This window comes from Hyperolius riggenbachi, chromosome 1, assembly GCF_040937935.1.
Source record: "Hyperolius riggenbachi isolate aHypRig1 chromosome 1, aHypRig1.pri, whole genome shotgun sequence".
NCBI lineage: Eukaryota > Metazoa > Chordata > Amphibia > Anura > Hyperoliidae > Hyperolius > Hyperolius riggenbachi.
Window position 1 is genome coordinate 279,801,066 of NC_090646.1, and position 24,533 is coordinate 279,825,598.

The window sequence follows — 24,533 nt, forward strand, 5'->3', positions numbered from 1 at the left end:
CGATCACGGGACAATCAAATACAATTACAGCACAATCGAATCCAATCACAGCACAATCAAATCTGATGCACTCGGAAGGTGATGGGGGGAGGGTGGGGTTGGGTGTGGTGGGAAGTGGGGTCTCAGGCAATCAAACAATCACGGGGCAATCGAAGCCGATCACGGGACAATCAAATACAATTACAGCACAATCGAATCCAATCACCGCACAATCAAATCTGATGCACTCGGAAGGTGATGGGGGGTGGGGGTGGGGGTGGGGTGGGGGTTGTTGGGAAGTGGGGTCTCAGAGGCAATCAAACAATCACGGGACAATCGAAGCAGATCACGGGACAATCAAATACAATCGCAGCACAATCAAATACAAGCGCAGCACAATCGATACAATCACAGCACAGTCAAATACAATGCACTTGGACGGTGATTGGGGGGGGGTCTGAGGGCGATTTGAGGGGGTGGGGGGTTGATCAGGAGCCCGCACGGGGCAGACTGAGTCCTGATCTGCTGAGAGGCAGACACAGGGGGTTACTGATCAAAGATCAGTTAGTGATTGCTGGGGAGGATAGATGTAAACAAAGAGCAGGGGATGTAATCAGAAGGGGGGTATGAGGGCAATCGAGGGTCTGGGCAGGTGATCGGTTACCCCCGCGGGGCAGTTAGGGTCTGCTCTGATGGGTGGGGGTGCTGAGGGGTGATGGATAGGTGATAGACAGGTGATCAGAGGGGGATCAGAGGGGGATCAGAGGGTAAGTTAGCTGTATACAGATGTATACAGTATACAGGGGGGTAGTCTGGGATGGGGTGTGGGGGTGATCTAAAGGTAGGGGGGGGGATCAGGGGTGACTAGGAGGCAGTTAGGGACCTAACGCAGGGGATAGCGTTTAAAGTTAGTGATAGGTGGGGGGGGTTGGGGGTTTTAAAGGGGTGCAAGGGTGCTGGGCAGGGGTCTGCTGGGGTGATCAGGGGGGGTATGAGGCCTGGGGTGGGAGATCAGGGACTCTGTTGGCAAAAAAATCACGTGTGCTGGCTACTTACAATATGCTTCCTCCTCGCTGGTGGTCTCTGCAACAATGAGACCACGAGGCGAGGAGGAAGCACGTATAAGGCACTTTGTTTACCTAACAAAGTGCCTTATACTCAGTGATTGGTTGATTATGCGGATTCCTCCGCTCGCCGGCTCTGCTAAGTGGCCGGCGAGCGGAGACAAAATGCCCGTGCATCGATCCCGGGCAGAGGATCGCGTCACGGATGACGCGATCGCTCCGCCCATGCCCTTAAATGGACCGCTGCCTCTGTGGGTGAGCCGGTCCTTAAGGGCTCCACTTCCCGGCCGCCCCTGTGCGTTAGGCGGTCGGGAAGTGGTTAAAAAAAGCTAAGTTCCCAAAGTAACTTGTAAGGTAATATGTTTTTTCTTTTATATTCTGTCATTTTATTTTCATTTTACAAGTCTTTTATTTTGGTACAGCATATGCAAAAATGCTTTTGATTAAGTTTGTGACTTAAAAGAATACACAAGACATGGGCCTCACCTTAAAACTCTCTAAACTCTATTCTACTACTTATCACGGTTAAATGTTACCACATGTCTCTTGTAGTTTTGCTAAAACTTTCCCAAGTTTGATCATAATTTTAAAAATTACTTTTTATGTTGGATTGAGTTTGTCCCCACCTTTTTTTTATGTGACGTGGGCCCAAGCTGGAAGACACACTAAAATGTATTCTACAACTCCTCACGGTAAAAACGATACCACATGTGCCCCATTTAGTAACAAACTGGCGGTGCAGTCTGCACAACAACACTGGACATACAGTATATATACGTCCAGTTGTCATATTTGAGAAAAACAATCTAAAATACCTAATGCAGTATTTTATCCAACCTGATATTTTTTTTTACGGATCAGCCCTTTGAGAATTGAAGCCATTGAAGGGTGGTTAATGGAGAGGATATTGCCAATAACACATTATTATCACACCAATAAGCAATTTGTACTAATGGAAGCTTGCAGTTAAGTCCTTGGATTTTCTGGTTTGACCTCATTACCTCTGCATGATATCTTAACAGAAAGAATTGATTATTTGCTTGTTGATTCAATGATAAGGAATTGTTGAACAATTCCATGTTTAAATAACATCTAAATGCCCTGTTTCTGGCATGGGATCCTCCTGATTCAATCACCCTTTACAATGCTCATGACATATTTGACCTCCGTGTTGGAGAATAACAACAAATACTGTGAAATCAAAGCTGCACGAAACTGCAATATTAAGTGAATTGTGAAATTTTGTGAACTGGAGAAATTCATTTGAATCTCCTGATTTTTTATACCAGGCTACCAAAATGCCAGGCTAAAGGTCCTTTCACACTTTGGCAGTTGTGCCGCGATGCTCATACTTGTCGCATCACGATGCAGAAGCAATGATAGTCCTATGGAGCTATAACACTGATTGTGGTGCGGCGGGTACCAATGCAGTAACACACTGCATGCAGTGCGTTAACAGTATGGCATGTGTGTTTACATGGGAAGTGAGGCATACTTGACGGCTCCTTATACACTGTGCTGAATCCGCTGCATTGCAATTAATTTTTAATTGCACTTCAACGCTGCCATTGCGGTGCAGCTGAAGAATAGTCACACTTAAACCAGATTAAGCACAGTGTTTAAGGAACGGTGCATACAAACTGTCACCTTGAAAAATCATGCATTGATTGTTAGGGCAAGAGTTTGGGGAATGAGTGTTATATAGACACACTACTTTGCGCTAGTCTACTTTAGGGGAGCCAGATGGAATCCTCATAGGGAAATTCAGCTAACGTGATTGTGTAGACAGCACCCTCTTGAACACCTAGGTTTCCAATAGGTTGTAGTAAACTACGCCCTCACTATTTGACCAAAGCTTTGTGCTGTAGAGAGTGCTGTGAGTGGACAACTGTTCCCTATGAGGTTTCCTGCTGGGTCCCCTAAAGTAGACTAGGGCCCACCACTTGGCTATGAAGAGGAGAGACTACCGGATGCAGCACAAGTAAAGCCTGGTACACGCCTTCAATTTTGATTGGTCAAACACTGTCCAATCTTTATCACCTCCTTTTAATATGAGAATTTACCTACATAATCTGCTCATAGTATTAATAATCTATTGACCCTTATACTACAAGAAGGTGTTAAAATTGTCCAGTCTTTGGCCAATCAAAATAAAGGTGTGCACTAGTAGGTGCATACACACATCCTATTTTGATATATCAACTTTACCACCTCTATGCAGGATGTGGGCTTACCTACACAATGGCCTCAATTCAATAAAGGCAGTTCGATAAATTTTGGTCGGTAAAATACCACATTTGGTATTTTACACTTTTTTTCCAAATTCACTAAAGATTTTCTGCATGAGGCAGAAGTTCGGTAATTTACTGAACAAACATGCCTCAATTCACTAAGTCCTGCTCGGTAAGTCTCACTTACCGGCTGTGGAGCAGGTCAGTGCTGAAGCAAGAAGCTGTGTGTATGATTGGGTTTTCTGTCTAGTGCATCTCCGACATCTCTTTAGATGCACTGCAGCCACCAGGGGAGCTCTTCTGTATAACAGCATTCAGATTTTCACATCTAAAGGGATGTAGAAAAGCCTCATAAAATGCCTACTTCCCCTGCTGTGTGGGAGTGAAGACCTGCCTTCCACCATGTCGGATCAAATCAGGATGAGAAGCAGGGCTGTGTGGCTCTCCCTATTGGCTGCCTGGCTCTCCCTAAAGGTTTTCTGTCAAATCTACCGCACGAGAGAGCATGGAGAGAGTGAGTTATCGGCTGGTATGAGCTGGAGGAGACTACAGAACACTTTTGCCTGATTTACAGAATGCCTTAATCTTCGTGAATTGCAGTTTCTTGACATTTCTTGACGCAATTACCGCACAAGTCAGTAATTTACCTCACTAGTCAGTAATTCTAATTTTCTGTGCAGTAATAAGTTTAGTGAATTGGAATTTGGGAAGGTATTCAGTAAAATCAGCTGTTTTCAGCATAACTGAATGTGGTAATGCTTATTGAATTGAGTCCAATGTGTTTAAAGTATTCAAAATCTGATAGCCTTTATATTACTTTGAAATGGTAAAATTGGCCAATCAATAATTGGATGTGTGCATGCACCCTTAAGCTAAGTACACACATGTGAGGAATGTTACCCGTTGGGGATTGGGAAACGATCCTTCGAGTGACAATTTGGGGAACGATGCTGTTCAGACACATCCCTATCCTTGGGGCTAGCGATGTGTTCTGTTGCTATAGAGTGGTGTGGAGGGACGACGATAGGTGGATGACAGAGTGGCTTCAATCAGTCAGCGGGGGTGAAAATACCATTGCGAGTGGTAATGCTTGGGTTTAGGGGGTTGTTAAGGATCTGACAGGATGGATCCTTTACAACTCCGATGCCCAGGCAATATTGATCAGCGGTCGCTGTATACAGATAGTGATCTTCGGTTATCGCATGTATGTATGTAGCCAACAGTAATTGCATATGTTTACGTAGCTTTAGTGGCTTCCGGTGAGCATGGAAATTAGAACAGTTGCACTCAATGAATCGCTAAACAACATCAGGAGGCAGCTATACACACACTAGATTTCTGGCTGAGACAGGCCTGTACGACCACTTGGCTCAAAATTGTGTAGCAATTGTACGAGGTTTAAAGCTTTGTGCAAACGCCAAATGATCTTCAGCTGAGGTGGGTTTTCAGCCGAGAATCTACAGCTGCCCTATGATGTCATTTGGAGATCTGGCATGGTGGATTGCTAAATGATGATCGACAATCATGCCCACTATCAAGTCGACTGTGGTCCTACTTACATGCCCGATGAATGCCACACACTCCTGTGCCATACCATTGCCCTTCCTCCTCCTCCACTGAAACTACACACTGTTCAGCTATAGCCTAGCACTGGGTCTGTATAGCTCTTGTTGCCCCCAGTGTAGCCATAATAATTGATAAGGGTGACACTGATTGAGCATGTGTACTAGCGCTAACTTTTTAACTTATCAAGGACTGAAACCCTTTGTTAGTTCAATGATTAAGTGAAACAATTATCTTTCAATAGAGGTTGGTAATATTTTCAGCAATCAATGAAGGGAGTAAAAACAATTCATTTAAAAACCTGAAAGAGCTTTGAAACAAAACAATGGCATTGAAGAAACATTTTTCACAGATGCTGCGAATACCACACAAAGCACACTGTATTCAACTAAGTGAGTAGTTATTTGTCCGCTTGTTCTGAGAACAATGCCAGCCCATTCTTAATAAAGTACCCAAGATAATTCAGCCTGTATCAAGTTGTTATCTTCAATTGAGTGTGGTTTCTAAGTAATTAATTATGCTAAAGTTATTATATTCAGCAGAAAACTGTCCTCTGAAGAGTAATGAACATGAAATAATTTGGTTTGGAGAAGTGGGAGCATTTCATTTTACATGGATCAATTATCAAGGCAGAACACACTGCTTGAGGCTGGGTACATGCAGCATGGTCTGCTAGCAAACTGAAGATGGCTATGTCTGTTATTCCCTATCAGGGTAGGAGCACACAAGGCAGAAATGCTAGTAAAACACTAGCAGTAACGCACATAATGTAAGTCAATGGGCTGCATGAAAAAAACGCATTTGTTTGCATTCTGTCTGTAATGCGTGTTTTTGAAACGCAGAACTTGCTGCCGCTGCTTGCCCTGGTTCTTTATCCGAAAATGGACTCGGTGGCCTTTTTCCAGCACCTTTATTGTTTACCGGACTATACTGCACAGCAGTGAAATGGCCGATACGAACTGACTACTGCATTTCTATTTTTGTATGTATTGTGTGTCTGTCTATACTCTGTCTGTCTTTACTACGCCATGTGTACCACAAATAATTTCGATTACAGCTCTTGCTGTACTTGGCGAAATAAAACTGATTCTGATTCTGATTTTTCCAAAACGCATCTAAAATGCACATAATGTATGTCAATGGTGACGCAGAGGTATAGCGTTTTATTGATGTATTTCCGCTTCCTGTTGACTTCCTAGTGATGAGTCAGAGAGGACATTGAAAATGTGTGCTGATCATTTAATAGAAGCTGCTACTTTTGCAGTAGAGAGTTTGATTTTGAAGTGCAGGCTAAGCATCTCAAGCACACGTGTAAGCTCCAACAACCACAAACTGCTAAGCTCTCCTACACAACCCACAATAGAAATGATGCAATAGCATGCTTTTATACTGGCCACATTCCAAAAAAATGTGTAATAAAACGCATATCAGAAACGCATACAAAACTGCACTTGTGAATCATATGTGCGAAACACAAACACAGTAAAACGCAAGCAAAACGCATGTGCGAAACACAAATGCACTCAAAATGCACTTCATTATGACAAAAAATGCACAAACGTATATGCAGCAAAATGCAACCTTTCATGCACTGCCTAGTGTGTTCCTAGCCTCAGGTGACAAGATTGTGCCATTGTAGTTATGTGTGTCCATCTCTGCTTTCATATAAATCCAGGAAAGCCTTCATTTAATAGAGAACCTTCCTGTGGTTGCATGCATGATTACAAACGCCCAACTGTTTATTCATTGCATTTTCAGCAACCCTTGCTACGCTCTCATGTCCTAGCTGAAGGATGCAAATGATTGCCCAGTAAGGCTAGGATCACACTGGGAGCTGTGTTGCATTCCCTATAAAAACAGGAACACAATTCAATGGAAAAGTTGCATTACGTGTTGCGACTGTTCACTATGTTTCAGTCAATGAAAAGTATGCTTCACTGCCACTGTTAATGTGTGCATTATGCTGTAACACACTGCATTGGGATGCTGCAGTCTATTGGATTGCATTGCTCCAGATGCATGTGAACTGTTGCATAGACTTATATTGCTGTGCAACTTTCTGCGTTAAAATGACTCCATTACATCGTCACACCTCAATGCACCACTGTGAACTTAACCTCAGGGCTCTTTCACATAGATGGCTGACCTGCCTGCTTAGCACATACTGTAGTTCAGCTGCTGCTCTGACAGCCATTGAAGGCCTTCTGGCTGCAATCTCACACAGCAGAGTGGCAGAATTTGCAACCCCACGTGTCAGCGATTACCCAGCAGCAGAAAACCGCATCATGTTGCATCTACGAGTGAATGCAGCCACACTCAGTTGTGACTCCAGGATCAGCCACAATGCCTGGGGCCTATTGGCCATCAAGGGTTCCAGCTGCCCCTTTCTTTGACCTCTTTCTTACATCAGCTTATCAAAAAGACTATGGTGGGAAGCGAAGGCTAGTACCCTGCCTTGGGCCCCATTTCATTGTTTCTGACTCCAGGAGATGGGCATCTCCCAAATACCAGTACGGAGTGTTTCCCAGTGCCTGGCTGGAGCACTGGATGTACTGAACTCACTACTTTCAGCCTCACATGTGAATAAGGCCTTACTGACAATTTAAATAAATCCAGTCAGTCCAGGTTTGTAGAATCACTTATGCTCTCTGAAGTTCTCCGGCCCCGTAGAATCTTTCTGAATCTGGCCCCTTATGCATGTCATGTTTTGCTTATGTGTAAATAATAACGATCTCTGATGAATGTGAACATGTAACTTGCACATTTAAAATGTTTGAGATATAAAGCAGCCACGTTCATGTGTAGTCTTTATTTATATTTTTTGAAACATACATTACATAACATATCAACAGGATCAGCTGAACAAGGCGCATATTCGTTTTTATAGGAAGGCAACATGAAACATTAAATTAAGCTACGTGCACACGGCAAAATAAGATCTTTGGAATGACTAATGAACGACCCATGGTCCAAGATCGGCTTACTGAAGATCAAGAGGGTCCTATTCAAGATCGGCCTACTGACATTTAAATCCCTGAATAATATGGGCCCTGGATACATGAAAGAAATGTTGCAGCTGCGTAGCAATCCCCGCATTCTCAGATCCACAGGTTCTAATAATCTAGTCATACCCAGAGTCCACTTGGAAACTTTTGGTCCCAGAGCCTTCTGTCATGCTGCCCCTACGTTTTGGAACTCCTTACCTCGACAGATCAGGACAGCTCCATCTCTGGACGTGTTTAAATCCAGACTGAAAACCCACCTGTTCAGTTGCAGAAATATAACTTTTGTTGTGTGAATACTTCATCCTACTACCATTTACTGAATCTGAGAGAGCCTAAGCGCTTTGAGTCCTATGGGAGAAAAGTGCTATAGAAATGTTATTGTATTGTATTAAGTATCATTTGAAAATCATAAGCACAAACAACATCTCAAGGGATGGATAAACAACAGATCCCTGATGATGATGCTGGGGATTTTTAAACGACCCACCTTACAGATAAATCAAGTAAGATATTCAGAGAAGCACCTCTCATTGCACTGGTTTAATGGGTAGTAAATGGGCTGATCCTGTGTGAAATCAGTATGAAATTGAAGAAAATAAGAGCTCATCAAAGCTGCTCAGGTGGGTAGTGGCTGGGCTACACACATGTGAAAAGATATCAGTGAAATGCATTGTAAAGAATGTTAATTGGGTGTCAGGTTGGCAGATGCACAGTCAGGACCATGAGGTTCTATTGAAAAAGGCATAATTATTGCAAGCCTAATGGTATCTACGTTGCCAACAGGCAAGGATGATAAATGAGGTTTATGCCATTTACCCTGATGAAGTGGAAAAGCTTTCCAAGAAACGGGTTGGTCTGCAATACACCATTCACTTATCCAACTTCTTTTTGCATTTTTTATCCCCAGATGACTTGCTGATCTATTAGGCAAATAGGAACTTATAACACACCTATCACTGGTTTCTTTTCAGGAATGTGCCACCTAGCCACTATCTTAGTGAGTGGCTCTGAACTTTTCTACACTCGTATGAGGCATGTTGGCATGTTCCCAGGCTGGGATAATGACTCGATCCCTCTGATGACATTGCAGGGCCAACACTGTACAGACGTGTTGTTATCCTGCAGGCTAGCTGATGTTTTCTGTTACCATGCAGAGGAGGATAGCAAACGTCATGCGGCGGGTGGGCGAGTGAGGAGAACAATACTCCAGCAATCAGTCGAATTGATCTGGCAGACTGATCCCTAGCTGAGTTGTCGGGGGGCATCGGGGAGCCACTGTACACACACTAAATTCTCAGCTGAGGCACTTTTTATTGGCTGTTTCAGCCAAGTTTCATCTTGCATGTGTACAAGGTTTATAGGTCTGTGGCTATTATTAAACACTAGCCAAAAAGCCTGTCTGTTAAAAAATGGGCACTAGGCCTCGGCCATGACCCCCCCCCCACCCACCGCAACGGGCCCACTGCTGCATGCATGGGCGTGCACAAATGCGCGCATGCACGCTTTGTCCCCCTGCGTCCATCCTCCTCTGCTTTCCAAAAGTTCCCGTGCCACGCATGCACGCTAGGCACAACGCGCGGGCACAGGAGGACGCAGTGACAGAAGGTTTATTATACAGGATGTGCCTTTGCTAACTCTCCCAAGTGCCTTTACGAGGACCAATTAGGGATGCCTTCTTGATGCCCCTTTTCCACCCCTGTAGCATATTTTAAAGAACCATATATACCTTATTCATTCCTGCTCTGTTTTGATTTCTGTATTCCCAAGTCCTTTCTGCTGTGTCGGCCTCCTGGTCACATGACCCTCTTTATATGAAAATAAAGCAAAAAAGAACTTACGGTACTTCAGGACCAATCATTGTTGTGTGTTTCTAAGTTTTTAAGGTTAGGCATGGGGGGTGGTCTTTAAGGTTAGGCATGTGAGGAGTTGGTTAAGGTTAGGCATCGGGGGGATTAGGGTTAGGCATTCGCAGGGGGGTGGTTAAGGTTAGGCATACTGTGGGTAGAAGGAAGGTTCTAATTGAGACTAGGGTTACATTTAGTTGTAGTAAAATAACTGTATTATTTGCCGATATTAACTATTGTCATTTCCAATTTCAAAAAATAGAATATTAGTAAATTTACCGATATTCCACTAGGCAAATTGGGTGTCCAGATTTCCTTGCACCTCTGTTTCATGCATGCGTTTCTAACCCTCATTTACAGTCTGTCCTGCACTCCTACAGTTACCCAGCTGTATTTAATCCCATCTAAACTATCCTTCCACTACCTTGCATTGCCCTACAGTAAAAGCCAGACATGCATTTAATCTCTTAATGCATATTCAGGTGACATATAAAGCTGGCAGCTGTCATAATAAATGAGAAGCTGTCAGTAGGCAAATTATTTACCATTCGCATGATGATGATTGCTGTAATCTTTCAGGCTGTATTTCTGATGTCAGATTGAGAATAAAGAAAAGGATATGAACTGGCTGGGGGAAGAAATGAAGCCATGATTTTTCTGATCTACTTATTGCCTACATAGCAGATAAACAGATAAACACTGACAGACAAATATTACCTCTCCCATCATTATCTTCCTTTTGTTTGAGTACAAAACATTGCTTCAGGGGCCTATTCAATCTTCTTTAGCATCACTAAAGAGTACTGCTAGTTTGCGCCAGTGGTTAATATGGATTAATATTCCAAATCATTTTTTCTACACCTGCAGGAAAACCATCTTCTCGGCATATATTGGTCCTGATTTGTGAAGCAGAGGCATTACAATATGTGGTCTCTTGGCTCTATGGCCACAGTTACTAGGCTGAATGTGATCATAAAATGGCTATGATGTCAAGAGACATTGGGTGGCAATAGCCATGATGTCCAGAGACATTGGGTGGCCTTCCACACATTAGGGAGCTGTGCCTGACTCAACAATGCATGAGCATGCACATTTCGGACGTGTGTGCCGCTATCACTCGAAAATGCTTGACGGATTTCAGCGCAACTTAGTATACAGATCCCTTACAACCTGGGAAGATATGTCCTAGGGCTCTCATGCCCCCTGTGCACACCTGGGCAGACCCACAACAGCCAATCAGATTGGCTGTTGTGATTCCGCCCACAAGAGTACTCAAACTTGTTACAGTTGGCCACTTAGTGACCAAAGTTAAAAATTCAGCGCTCAAACCTGCTACAGTCAATCATTGGGTAAATGGGGTTCAAATTCTGAAAAGGGGGTGGAATCACAAACAATCAAATTGGTTTGATTGCTTTAATGAAAAAAATCCAACTGCTCCCATTCTCACATTATTGATGCCAAGGACCCCAAAGCTCACAAACTTGGTCACTGATTGACTATGTGTCAAAGTTAGAAAAAGTGGCCGGGCCCAACAACAACCAAATAAGTACCTAGGCACACCTGGTCTTCAGCTAGTGTATCACATAAAAAAATGCCTAGGCCCTGCAGTGTGGAGTCTGTTGATCACAGATGGAGTAGCAGTAAATTGAGCAGTACAGATAGCGTTGCTCTGCTGATGATCCCATTTTGTGACAGCTCTGTGAATGCAATATAAATTAATGAAAAACAGCATGCCTCCCTCCACCTCTCATAAATCCTTTAACCCCCATGCAGACTAAAGGTAGCCATACACTGGTCGAATTGCCATCAGATTCGACCAAAAGATAGATCCCTCTCTGATCGAATCTGATCAGAGAGGGATCGTATGGCTACCTTTACTGCAAACAGATTGTGAACCGATTTCAGCCTGAAACCGTTCACAATCTGTTGTGGTGGTGGTGGTGCTGCTGCCGCCGCTCCCCCCCCTCCCCGCATACATTACCTGCTCCGCTGGCGCGAGTTCCGGGTCTCTCTCCGCTCTTCTCCGTCTCCGCTCTGGTCTCCGGCTCCAGCATGCTTCACTTCTTCCTGCCCGGCAGGAAGTTTAAACAGTAGAGCGCCCTCTACTGTTTAAACTTCCTGCCGGGCAGGAATAAGTGAAGGCATGCCGGAGACCAGAGCGGAGAAGAGCGGAGACGAGCGGGGGCAGTCGCGTCGGCGGAGCAGGTAATGTATGCGGCTCTATTGCGTCGGTCGTCGGGCACTCGAACGCCGCTAGCGATGCGCTCTTTACCCGCGGGCGATCGACGGTAACTTTCCGCACGGCGCGATCGGACGAAATAAATCGAAATTCGGCGTGTAGCGCGAACGATTGGCAGCAGATTCGATCCCAGTGATCGAATCTGCTGTCGAAACGGCGGTAAATCGGGCCAGTGTATGGCCAGCTTAAGTATTAAAGAAAGCGTGCCTGAGTGTAGGACGGGGCCCTGCCCAGGCCTGGATTTACATCACAGGAGCCTATAGGCACAGATGTCCTAGCACCCTAGACTTCGCCCTCCAAGCCAGAAGCACAACATCAAACCAACTTATGTTCAAAAGAGCCTCTGGATGGTGAGGTTGAGAATGTGAGTAAAACAGGGCGCATGGATGAAGTAAGTCCTGAGGGCAGCCAGAATCTTGGTTCTGTTCTCTAACTCTCTAACATTACACCCTTCATGAACCTACAAACCCCCACCGAACCACATCGCAAGTGTGCTGGCTGGCCCAGCTGTCACTTCTCCCTAACTTACCTTGACCGTCATAGGTAGCTACATGTGTCCCTTAGCATTAGGAAGCCAGAGGTACCTCTCATTTATGCTCTGTTCAGGACTCTGCATAGGGAAGGAGGGAGGCAGCAGGGGATGGGAGTAAGCCGCCTTTCCATCATCAGGAGCCTGTAGGCAGGTGCCTACAGTGCCTTATTGTAAATCTGGCCCTGGCCCTGCCCCTTGATTAATGCCAACCCACACAGCTAATAACATTGGTGGGTACCTTGCACAGTGGTAGGGAAGGACAAGACATAGAACATTTATATCACCCTTTTCTCCTGGCAGACTCAAAGCGCCAGAGCTGCAGCCACTAGGATGCGCTCTATAGGCAGTATCAGTGTTAGGGAGAGTTGCCCAAGGTCTCCTACTGAATAGGTGCTAGCTTACTGAACAGGAAGAGCTGAGGTTCAAACCCAGGTCTCCTGTGTCAGAGACAGAGCCCTGAACTATTACTATCTAGCCACTTAGGAGGTGTGGGCAAAAAGTCCATGTTCCTTTACACAATGCATAATTGTTCCAGTGTTAATAAGAACCAGGAGGTCTTGCAAACCTCTGATGTGGAACAAGTCATGTAAATATATATACTATGGAAATGCTGTACTGTAGCCTCAGGAATACATTAAAAATATCATGTAGACTTGAACTTTTAATGAACTATTAAGCCAGAATCACACCTCCTACATGTGGTACAGTGGTAGTCAGGGCTGGATTTCTGAAAAGGCCACAAAGGCCCGGGCTTTCGGCGGCTGCAGCCAAAGGGGGGACCTGGATGTAAAATAGGGGTTGCTACATATGGTAGAAAAGGCTGCAAATGGGGAGCAACACATGAATACAGGAGCTTCACTTAAAAGAGAGGGGCTACAGTACATGGATGTTACACATGGAAGAGAGGGTTGCAAATGGAATGGGAGGGTCACTGCTGTACCTAGGGAAGGGGTGCCACCCACAACATACTTGGCCTAGGGTCAGAAAAAGTATAAAGCTGGCCTTGATGAGAGTCTGCAGTGATAAACAATGAATAAGGAATGCTTCAGATTGGCATACAAATAGCATGCAGTTTGAAACCTATCCAAAGAAACACTGCAGCTACAGCATTTATTCACCTCGGTTCCTAGCTGCATGCAAACCTGCAATATTAGCTTCTGATTGAGTATCATCTCCAATAGCTAGTCACTTCTATGGTTGTTATTTGGTAGGTAGTTTGTGGAAAGTTACCTTGCATTACTGCCAATATCTAACTACAGATAAGTATAACAGAAGGACTCTTTCCACTAGGAATCACTGGTTCACACTGGAAACACTGAATTCTGGAACCACTCTTTCTGGTTCACCATGAGCTTGCTGGGTAGTCTGTAACGCTGGGAGTTTAAAGTTCTACTCCACAGAGCCACATTAATCCATGCCATGCTCTGATGAGGATCACCCAATCCGAAAAAGTCTGTATGCATGTTGGATTGTGTTGTATGCATGTTAAGCCTCATCTACACCATACAATTTTTTGTCCAGTTCGATTCATTGATTCGATTTAATCAGATATGTCCGATTGGGATTCAATTTGCCATTGCAAAACAATGGCAAATTGATTCAAATCGAATCGAATCCCAATTGGGCATGTCGGATTGAATCGGATCGGACAAAAAAATTGTATGGTGTAGATGGGGCTTTAGATTATTGTGGCTCTGTATAATTTAGCAAGCTGACACATTATTATTATTATTAATAATAATAATAATTGTATTTATAAAGCGCCAACAAATTACACAGTGCTGGACATTAGTTTAGGTTACAGACAATATGTAGGGCATATGTATGTCACATACAGCAATAAGACAATACAGGAATACAAGAAAGACCAGATCATGCAGCACAGTATAAGTACAAGGTAATTCTAAGGGCCTGTTCAGACTATCTGCGTATGAAGAATGCGTTTAAAATCAAAGAAACGCAAGGTGAAAAACGCATGCGTTTTTCTTGCGTTCTAATGCGTATTCTATTGCGTTTTGCACACACACGTGACCCAGGGGAAAAAAAAAGAATTATGGGAACCGCAGAGGAAAACGGACGCTAAAAACGCAATAGTACGCGTTTCTGATACGCGTCCATAGACTTTCATTGCGTCCGTTTCTATGCGTATCGCACAGAACTGCGTGCAGCAATGCGGATGAGAAACGTATGTGTCTCATACGCATACATGTGAACTAGCCCATTCAAAAGCATTAGGAGCCGTTCCTATGCGTTTTTGGTACCCAGACGCGTTCCCTGTAAACGTCCAGGAACTCGCATAGTCTGAACAGGCCCTTAGTCAGTCTTTGGATGGAAGCATGGAGATTAGGCAAGTTAGATTCACTCAAATGCATAGCATGGGTGCACAGTAATGGAGGTGCATGATCAGGTAGGACACATCATTGCATTCCAGCAGATCTGGAGGTGTGTTTAGCTTACAGGGACAACAATGGATAATTTGCATATTTCAGCAGTGATGCACTGGGAGAAATCTCGGAGCTCACTCCAACCTGAATTATTGCAAATACTTTCTGTTTCAAGAAAGCAAACTTTTTTTCACTAGGAAACGCAATCGCAATCCCTTTGCGATTGTGTTTCTTTTCAAGTTCCATTGCCGTTATTCTGCCGGGAAAAAGCGAGTTGAAAATTGATGAATTAGGGGTAAAAAAAATAAAAAATAAATAAATAAATAAAAAAAATCGCATAGCGGTGTGATTTCTATGTACTTTTCCAACAATCCTATACAAACTATAGGAGCTGGATTGCACAGAGAACACAGCAGGATGACAACTGCACTCAAGAAAAAAAAACACATTGTAAATAGATTACACTAATGGAAACAGTTGGTGCGGTTTCCAAAAGTTTTTTGTACCTAGCGTTTTGCGATCTGCTTGCAATCGGGTAGGATCGCAAAATGCTGGTAGTGGAAAAGGGCCCTAACAGTATACTGCTGAGTGTTTGTAACTGAATAATAAAAGGTAATGCTAATGAATTGTTTCTTGTCTGCAGTGCTTTCAGATCAGTACAGTATTTGATAGCAATCCATCTGTGATATCTGTCAAACTGTCACTCAGGAATGCCACAACTCTGGCCCATATTTGTTCTTGGTGTTGCTATGTTGACCTCTATTGGGCAGGGTCATAGGTTAGCGAAGGAGGAATTTGAAAGAGGATGTGATTCTGGTTTAATAGCTCTGTTTAAATTTCAAGTCTACCCGATGGATTCCTAGGATTACAATTATCACTAGCTATGCTTCACTAATATATATTCACATGACCTACTTAGCATTTTCCAAGGTGCCAAGAGTATTACGAATGTAAAGGCTGATTGTGCAAGCCGTATTACAGTAATAAACCCAGCTCAGTATGAAGTAATTGAGTAAACAATCAACCATATGTAAGGAACCCCATAAGTATAGAAAGGTTACCAGATGTGCCAGAGTGATTTTCATGGAAAAATGTCTTCATAAACATACACACTTGGCTGAAGTGAGGGGCAAACCCAGGATTTTCAAGGGGGGTATTCCTAAAAGGTCTCTCTCAGCCACGTACAATACAGTATAATAATATAGTAGGACATCATGCTGGGTACACATAATGCAATTTCCCGTCTGACAGGATCTGTCAATTATTTTCTAAATGTCCAATCTGCTTCCGAAAGACAAAGGGATTGATCAAGAGCAGTTTGGATACAGATAATAATGAGGACAGCCGACATTGCACATGGCTGTGCTTATACCTGTTTCTGATTGCAAAACACCCAAGTGTGAATAGGGCCTAAGGCCTCTTTTACATGGGAGTCTGAAGAACAGTGCTCGGTGCTGGCGGTGAAGAGGCGGCTCTCCCTGTATTCACATCTGAGCATGGCCGCCGCCGGGTAATGCCAATTGCACCTGAATTGCTGTTGCGGCTGGCAGATGGACTGCTTACCTGCCCGACAAGCATGCAGTTCAGCCGTCTTTCTGAAATACCCACTAAATGATTTTCCCAACGACCGGCACCTGAAGCCAACAAGGCTGTCATCAGGTGCCATAGACCCTCAAAAGGGAGACACTCTCGATCTTTAAGATGGGCACCATGTACCCTACGGAACTTAATGCGAGATGTTTGTTTTATGACATTTCATTGATCCTTTTCCTGCTTGAATCATTATCCTTTATGCTTCCCCAGTATTATCAATTCATCTTAACGTTTATATATCAGCTGTGCGTTTCCATTTAGAAACACTTGTTATTGCTCTCTACTTTATGTACATATTTTTTAAGGGAGAGTTCCCCTTTAGGCTGTGCGCTCACACTTAGAGGACCGGACACCGCTCAGTATAAAAGCTGCACACCTGATATGTGAGTTTGAGCTATGACTAAGGGCTTACTGCCCGATACACATCAGCGTTCTGTGTGATATCTTTATCTTCAATAAAGTTACCGAGTGCTTTAATTTCATCTGGTCGAGCACTCCGTTCAATGTGTCGAGCACTCCGTTCAATGTGTCGAGCACTCCGTTCAATGTGTTGAGCACTCCGTTCATTCCAGAAACAAGCATGCAGCTGATCTTGTCAGATCTGGCAAAAATGTCAGAAACACCTAATCTACTGCTATGCTTGTACAGGTTCTATGAGTGTAATGCCTAGTACACACCGTACAATTTTCTGTAAGATTCTCTGTAAAGGGGCCCATACACAATGAATTTCCTGCAGATATACAGCAGATTCGATCACTGTGATCAAATCTGCTGTGAAATCGCTGCGCAAACGCTGACCGAACGATAAAGATTTCCGTCTGAAATCGAACGTGACCGTCGATCCATCCATGCGGAAGATTTCGCTCGATCACCGGCGGGTCGGGAGTGCGTCGATAGCGGCGTTCGAATATCCGACTACCGACGCTAGCGGCAATACATTACCTGCTCCGCTGGCGCGTATCCCCGCCGTCACCACTGCTCCTTCTCTGCTGGGCTCCGGCAGGCTTCACTTCTTCCTGTCCGGACAGGAGGTTTAAACATTAGAGCGCCCTCTACTGTTTAAACTTCCCCGGACAGGAAGTTCAGTAAAGCTGCAGCCCTGGAGCCAAGAGCGAAGAAGAAGACAGCGAAGACCGGGGGACTCGCGCCGGCCGGATCAGGTAATGTATGCAGGGGGGGGGGGGGGGGGGGGGCGGTGGCAGCTTCACAGATGGTGAATCGATTTCATGCTAAAATTTGCAGTAAAGGCAGCCATACGATCCCTCTCTGATCAGATTCGATCTATTTGTTGGTCGATCTGATGACAAATCAACCAGTGTATGGCCACCTTAAGATTTACCTGCCAAATAGATAATTTCCAACATGCTGGAAATGATCTATCTAACCATCTATCTGCCTAGCAATTGGGCATTGTTCTACTCAGCAGGAGATAACCAGAAGACAATGCACCAGAGATAAATAATCACCAGTCTCTCTACCAGTACTTTACAGAAAATAATCTAATTACAGAAAATCTTACAGAAAATCTAACAGAAAAATCTAACAGAAAGTTGTATGGTGTGTACTAGGTATTATGCTGGGGATACACGGTACGATATCGATATATGATAATATTCAGCTGGCCCGATCAAGCCGCTCAACCCCCGTCTGCTCGATCCCCGCCGGCGGACAATGGCAGGGAATCGAGCGGCTGATAAGAACCGCCGGCGGGGACGCGGCTAATCGGCCGCCGGATCGACCCGTCTATGCCAGGCATTAGAGGCAGATTCAGGGGCGTAACTACAAATCCTGGGCGGCCCAGCAAAACTTTAATGGGGCCCCCAATGCTCACACCCTTTCCCTTGCCTACCCCTGGTGACACTCATAGTCTGGGGGCCCATCTTGCAAAGGTCATAAAACAAGTGTGGCCAATATAATCTTCACAACCATGACAAGCGTAGCCACAAAAACACGTGATCTGTAGGGTGGACCCCTTTATTGGAGAGAGTGTAGTAGTAGTTGGGGCCCCCTGAATGCTCCCCCCCCCCCCCCCCCGCGGTCGCAGGGATTGCTCCCCTGTAGTTATGCCCCTGGGCAAAAGATCCACAGCATAGCCAGACAAATGGTATTGCTTAAAAGGAAATAAATATGGCAGCCTTCACATCCCTCTTACTTCAGGTGTCTTTTAGGGCTCGTTTCCACTATCGCGAATCCGCATGCGTCCAACGCATGCGGATTCGCACATGTAATGCAAGTGGATGGGCCTGTTTCCACTGTAGCGTTGTTGAGGTGCGTTTTTTTCAGTGGTGAAAAAACGCACAAAAGAGCCGCAGAATTCGCCTGCGAGTGGAATGCATGCGAATTGCATGCAATGTATTTAATAGGGAAATCGCATGCGGCTTTGTCATGTGTTTTTTGCCGCAAATTCGCATGCGAATTCGCATAGGTACAAATGTAAATTCACACAGGCAGTGACATTGTTAAAATCGCATATACCCTCACCTATGCGAATTCGCAGCAAAAAACGCATGAGGAATCGCATCCACATGCGATTTCATCAGCGGTGGAATCCAGGCGATTCTGCACCGCAATAGTGGAAACGAGCCCTGAAAGTCAAGAAATATGGCAGCTTCCATTATTACAGGTTCTTTTAAGTTTTTTTTTTTTACGAAACCCAGTTAAAAATTTAATGTACTGTCTATATGAAAAAGAGATTGTGCTTGCACAAGATGCAGATTCCTCTCACTTGATAACCTTCAATGACCTGCTGACCTATTATCCCTAGCTATTCATAATAGCAGGTTTGGGTAATTGCTCACTGAAGAAAACAAGATATACATTTATATTCACATTATGCATGCCTACATTGCTGACATATTTTCCACAACAATTTACAGAGTACATTCAGCAATTCATGTCACTAAAGTAGGCCATACACTTCTAGTTTCTGTTCAATTCTAAGCAGATTTAATCACTGTCATCAAATTTGCTGGGAACCCATGCCACAAAAACGTCCAATTGATCAATTTTCGTGTCAATTTTGTCCTAAAATCGATTGGAAGTATTGATTTCACGGGATGAAAGATCTAGGTCGATCAGAGACAAGACAGAAGCCATGTCCGATAGCGGTGCACTGCATTGAACAATGCAATTCTGCGGCCGTAGCGTTGCGCTGCATTGGTAACAAGAGTTAATATCCGCATCACCTGCATCTGCACTGGGTGTGCTGTGGTCAAAATATGACAAATATCAAGATAGGGAAAATTAACCCCTCAAAAATAGCACTTTAAAAAAAAATGTACACATGATCTTTATTAAACATGATCAAAATAGCATACATTTGACATTCATGATAACACAAATAATTAAAACCCCTTAAAACAAGCTATAATATGATTATAGCTTGTTTTAAGTGGTTTTAATTGTTTGTTATCAGGAGTGTCAAAGTTATGCTATTTTGATCATGTTTAATAAAGATCATGTATAATTTTTTTCAAAATTATCTGAGTGGTGCTATCTTTAAAGAGACTCTGAAGCGAGATTGGTGCTATCTTTAAAGAGACTCTGAAGCGAGAATAAATCTCGCTTCAGAGCTCATAGTTAGCAGGGACATGTGTGCCCCTGCTAAAACGTCGCTATCCCGCGGCTTAACGGGGGTCCCTTCACCCCCAAACCCACCCCCGCAAACCTTGGTCGTCTTCTTGGTCGCAGAATTTGTCTTCCTGGAGGCAGGGCTAACGGCTGCAGCCCTGCCTCCAGTCGCGTCTATCAGACGCGCATCGCCGCCTCTCCCCGCCCCTCTCAGTGAAGGAATAATAATAATAATCCGAATATTTATATAGCGCTTTTCTCCTGTCGGACTCAAAGCGCTCAAGAGCTGCAGCCACTGGGACGCGCTCAGGAGGCCACCCTGCAGTGTTAGGGAGTCTTGCCTTGAACTCCTTACTGAATAGTCCCTAGCCAGGATTCGAACCCTGGTCTCCCATGTCAAAGGTAGTGCCCTTAACCAGTACTCTAAGGAAGACTGAGAGGGGCGGGGGAGAGGCGGAGATACGCGTCTGACAGACGCATGTGGGGCAGGGCTGCGGCGGTTAGCCCTGCCCCAATGCGGAAGCGCTCCTCCGCTTTACGGAGCGGATTTGGGGGTGAAGGGACCCCCGTTAAGCCGCGGGATAGCGGCGGTTTAGCAGGGGCACACATGCCCCTGCTAACTATGAGGTCTGAAGCGAGATTTACTCTCGCTTCAGACTCTCTTTAAAGGGAACCTTAACCTCCCTGGCGGTAAGCCCGAGCTGAGCTCGGGCTATGCCGCGCAGGGGGAGATCTCAGCCCCTGGTGGGGCGATTTTTGTGCTGTAAAGTGCTGTGCGCACAGCCAGCACTTTGCTAGCTGCGCGCACAGCTTGATCGCCGCCGCTCTGCGGCGATCGGCCGCACGCAGCGGCGAAAGAGGGCCCCCCCCCCGCCAGAGCCCTGCGCTGCCCGGACCAATAAGTTCCGGGCAGCGCTATGGGCTGGATCGGGTGTGCCTGACGTCAGCTGACATCCATGACGTCATCCCGATCGTCGCCATGGCGACAGGAGAAGCCAAACAGGGGAACGCGTTATATACGCGTTCCCGTTTGCTATAGATGCCGGCGACGATTGCACTAGAGGGACACATGCGCCCTCTAGTGGTGTTTCATGTAGCTACCACTCTGGTAGCTTTACATGAAACAAAATTTTTTTTAAAAAAAAAAGGATTTTTGCCAATTTGGCAAAAAAAATTAACCGCCAGGGAGGTTAACTAAGAGGGATATGGATGTTTCCTTTTAAGCAATGCCAGTTGCCCGGCATCCTCCTGATCTCTTTGACTGCAGTAGTGGCTGAATCACATACCTAAAACAAGCATGCATCTAATCCAGTCTGACTTTAGTCAGAGCACCTGATCTGCATGCTTGTTGAGGGGCTGTGGCTAAAAGTATTAGAGACACAGGATCAGCAGGAAAGTCAGGCAACTGGTATTTTAAAAGGAAAAATCCATATCCCTCTCAGTTTAGTTTCCCTTTAAGGGGTTTCTTTTCCTTATCTTGATAGTTGCACTGCATTGGACAATGCAATTCTGTGGATCGATTGATTTTTAATGGATTCCCTGCGAGTATGGCTGGCTTAACTGTTCCTCAAAGGAGCTCACAATCTAATGATGGCATGTACCACAATCCAGGGCCAATTCTGGGGAAAATTAATCAGTCTAATGGTATTTTCCTAAGCACTGTACAGAGTACTACAAAAAACAGACTTCCATAATATGGCAGGTAAGAGCTGGATCATCCACTAAGCAACTTAGGCATGTGCCTGGGGCCTGGAGAGAGACTAGGGCATAGTTGACGCTCCCCCCCACCAAATCTTACAAAGAAAGCCAGGTGGCCATCAAGGGTGGGCCCAAAGCTTGTTCTTGCCTGGGGCCCCATTTCACCATAATCTGTTTCTGTGACAAAGCCAGGCACCTTGAATATAGTAGGTGACAGAGCCAGTCAGAATTGATCCATGAGTTTTAGCTGAGATTGTAACATGTACAGATGAGCTGCAATACACATCTTCTAGGGGATATAAACAATGCCTAAGCTGCCGGCCAAAACAAACACTGGGTGAAAATCCTTGCCTGGGGCAGCAAAAGACAAAACAGTTGTCTGTTTGCATTCAACCAGGAATAATTCACTAGGCTACAATGCAAGTAACGTAGTTGCGGTGGCATGCGATGTATACAGCTCCAATCTTTTTTAAAAACAGAAGTGCGCATGTGCAATGCCTATAACGCAGTGCCGCGCAATGATTCACATATGTCAGCATTACCATAGACAAACAATGAGTGCATCAACTCATCAAATATTTGCATAATCACAGAGCAGGATCTGCATTATTTTCCCGCAGGCCATTGACACGCATCACACCGCATGCACTTTGAACGTTGCATTTACTTTATATTGCTGTGCGATATTCTATGTTAAAGAAGCTCCGATATGACGCAATGCAACGCTGCAATGTGAACGCAGCCTAGGGCTCTTTTCCACTATGAAATGCGATCTTCGCGATCGCAATCGCGTTTCAATTTCCACCATGCGATTGAGCTACTATACTCATTAGGCCTCGTTCACATCATTTAGCGCAGATGGCTGTGCGATAGGAACGCAACGCGTCCAATCGCACACCATCTGCGCTCCTATGCGCTGCGCTGCAGATCCCATTCATTACAATGAATGGGATCTGCGCTGCGATTCACAAAAATGCGTGCAGTACGCGATAGCGCAATCGCGCTGCCACGCAGCGCATATGATGGGAACAGTAGAAGGGCTGTCTATACCCTTCTACCGTTCTTGCGTGTCGCACACTATACGCGCTGCCAAAATGCGCACTGTAGCGCGTATAGTCTGAACGAGGCTTTATAGTTCAGCTCAATCGCATACAAAACGCGGCAGGACGACGATTGCCCTTTGACCAAAATCGCATCGCAATCGGATCGCACTAATGGAAATTGCTGCTGCAGTTTCCATTAGTTTAATGTACCTTGCGATTTGCGATCAGAAGCAAATCGCAAATCGCAGGCTAGTGGAAAAAGGCCCTGAGAGAATGTTTTTCTCTCGATTACAAGCGTGAATAGGCCCTAGATCCCAACTATAATCCATAATGCTATATAAATAGTAACGACAATAATGCATTCCCAGTTATAACTTCTCACTTCACCACTAGTGAAAAATGTGGTAGCCTCTGTTCAGCAGCCCCGTTTCGTTGCATATGGGCAAAATTTAAAAAGCAATTAATTTAAATTCCCTGAGCTAGCAATTTGAGAGTTTGTTCTTCCTCGACCTCTATTTCTGTGCTGTCCCTATTTCGCTTCTCTGATACATTTGCCAGTCTCCCCACCAGTGGCCCTGAGGCTACAACTACAGGGGGAGGAGGGGGCAGCCTGGCCCTACAACTGTCTGTGCTCCAGCGACTGAGCCCTGCAGCTCCAGGGAAGCAATGATGATTCACAATACGAATTTCAGATGACTGCTGCCGGGAAGGCACAGAGGAGTCCAGCCAGGCGAGTAGTAGTGGTGTGTCTGATGTAGGGGGAGGTGATGATGACTGACAGAGCAGGGGGACAGCAGGAGGAGTGCAGGATCGGGGAGGAAATCTGGAGCGCAGGAAAAGATGTGTGTGGGAGGAGACCAGGGAGGAGTGAACTTTGAATGTGATTTGAAACTAGAAACAAGTGCACATGACATGAGAGCACTGCAGAGAGTAGCGACTAGCGAGGCTGGATGTGATAGCTGGATGTGTTAGCTGGTGCTGTGCTGCCGGGTGCATAAGGATCCTCGGCTCATCGGATTCATAGCGCTGCACTGCTAATAGAGATTCCCCGAGTTCACTCCCTTTTAGGAGATTATTGGATGGTTTCTCTGAGTAGATTTTTTGGCGGACAAATAACCTCGGGTTATTCAAATCATTAACTGAGTGATCATTACATCAGACTGCTTTCCAGGTAATACTCAATTCACTTTGGAAATGTTTTGAAGGAAACTGTTTTAGCAGTCGGGTTGGAATTCGACTTCTGTTTGCATGGTGTGTGGTCTGCCAGCAGCACTTTCTTCAGCCTGAGATTCCACACGATTCTTTTATTTGCTAACTTGTAATGTAATGGTAACGTTTATATTTATCTAAGCACTCTGTACATGCTCTATCCCTGTTGTTGTAAAACTCCAATAGTTTGCGACAAATGAATGACATCGTTGCACATATGAATTTGACAACATAATGATGGTCTGCTGATTGGATTGTTAGCAGAAGCGCTAAACTGTGGACTTGGGTGTGTGTAACTAGCCACAAGTGCAGTGTTTGAATGGAGCGATCGATTGTTATCGATCAATATGAATGACTTATGGTGGCCATTAATGGTACGATTCTTCAGACGATTGATTCTCCTATTCAATCATAATATTGATCTAATCAATTCCATTACTCTGATTGAATTGGTTAGCAGCTTTACTTCTGTTAGTAGGCATGAACGATTGGAATGGAGAATCGTTCATCTAAGGAATTGCATCATTAATGGCCACCTTTAACAAAGATTATCATCTAACCCGCCAAAATAGATTGATC

The 24,533-nt window shown here is 44.8% G+C and overlaps 1 protein-coding gene across 2 annotated transcripts in view; it reads left to right on the forward strand.

The window, feature by feature from the left end:
* RASGEF1B (RasGEF domain family member 1B) overlaps nt 1-24,533 on the forward strand; it is a 274,935-nt gene that overhangs the window by 207,097 nt on the left and 43,305 nt on the right. The window contains exon 1 of one of the 2 annotated variants that reach the window (XM_068271136.1): nt 23,629-23,916. The exons of the other annotated variant lie outside the window; for it this stretch is intronic. The gene's annotated coding sequence lies outside the window, so the exon portion shown is untranslated. Of the gene's footprint in view, nt 1-23,628; nt 23,917-24,533 lie in introns of those variants that run through there. 2 annotated transcript variants of the gene reach the window in all.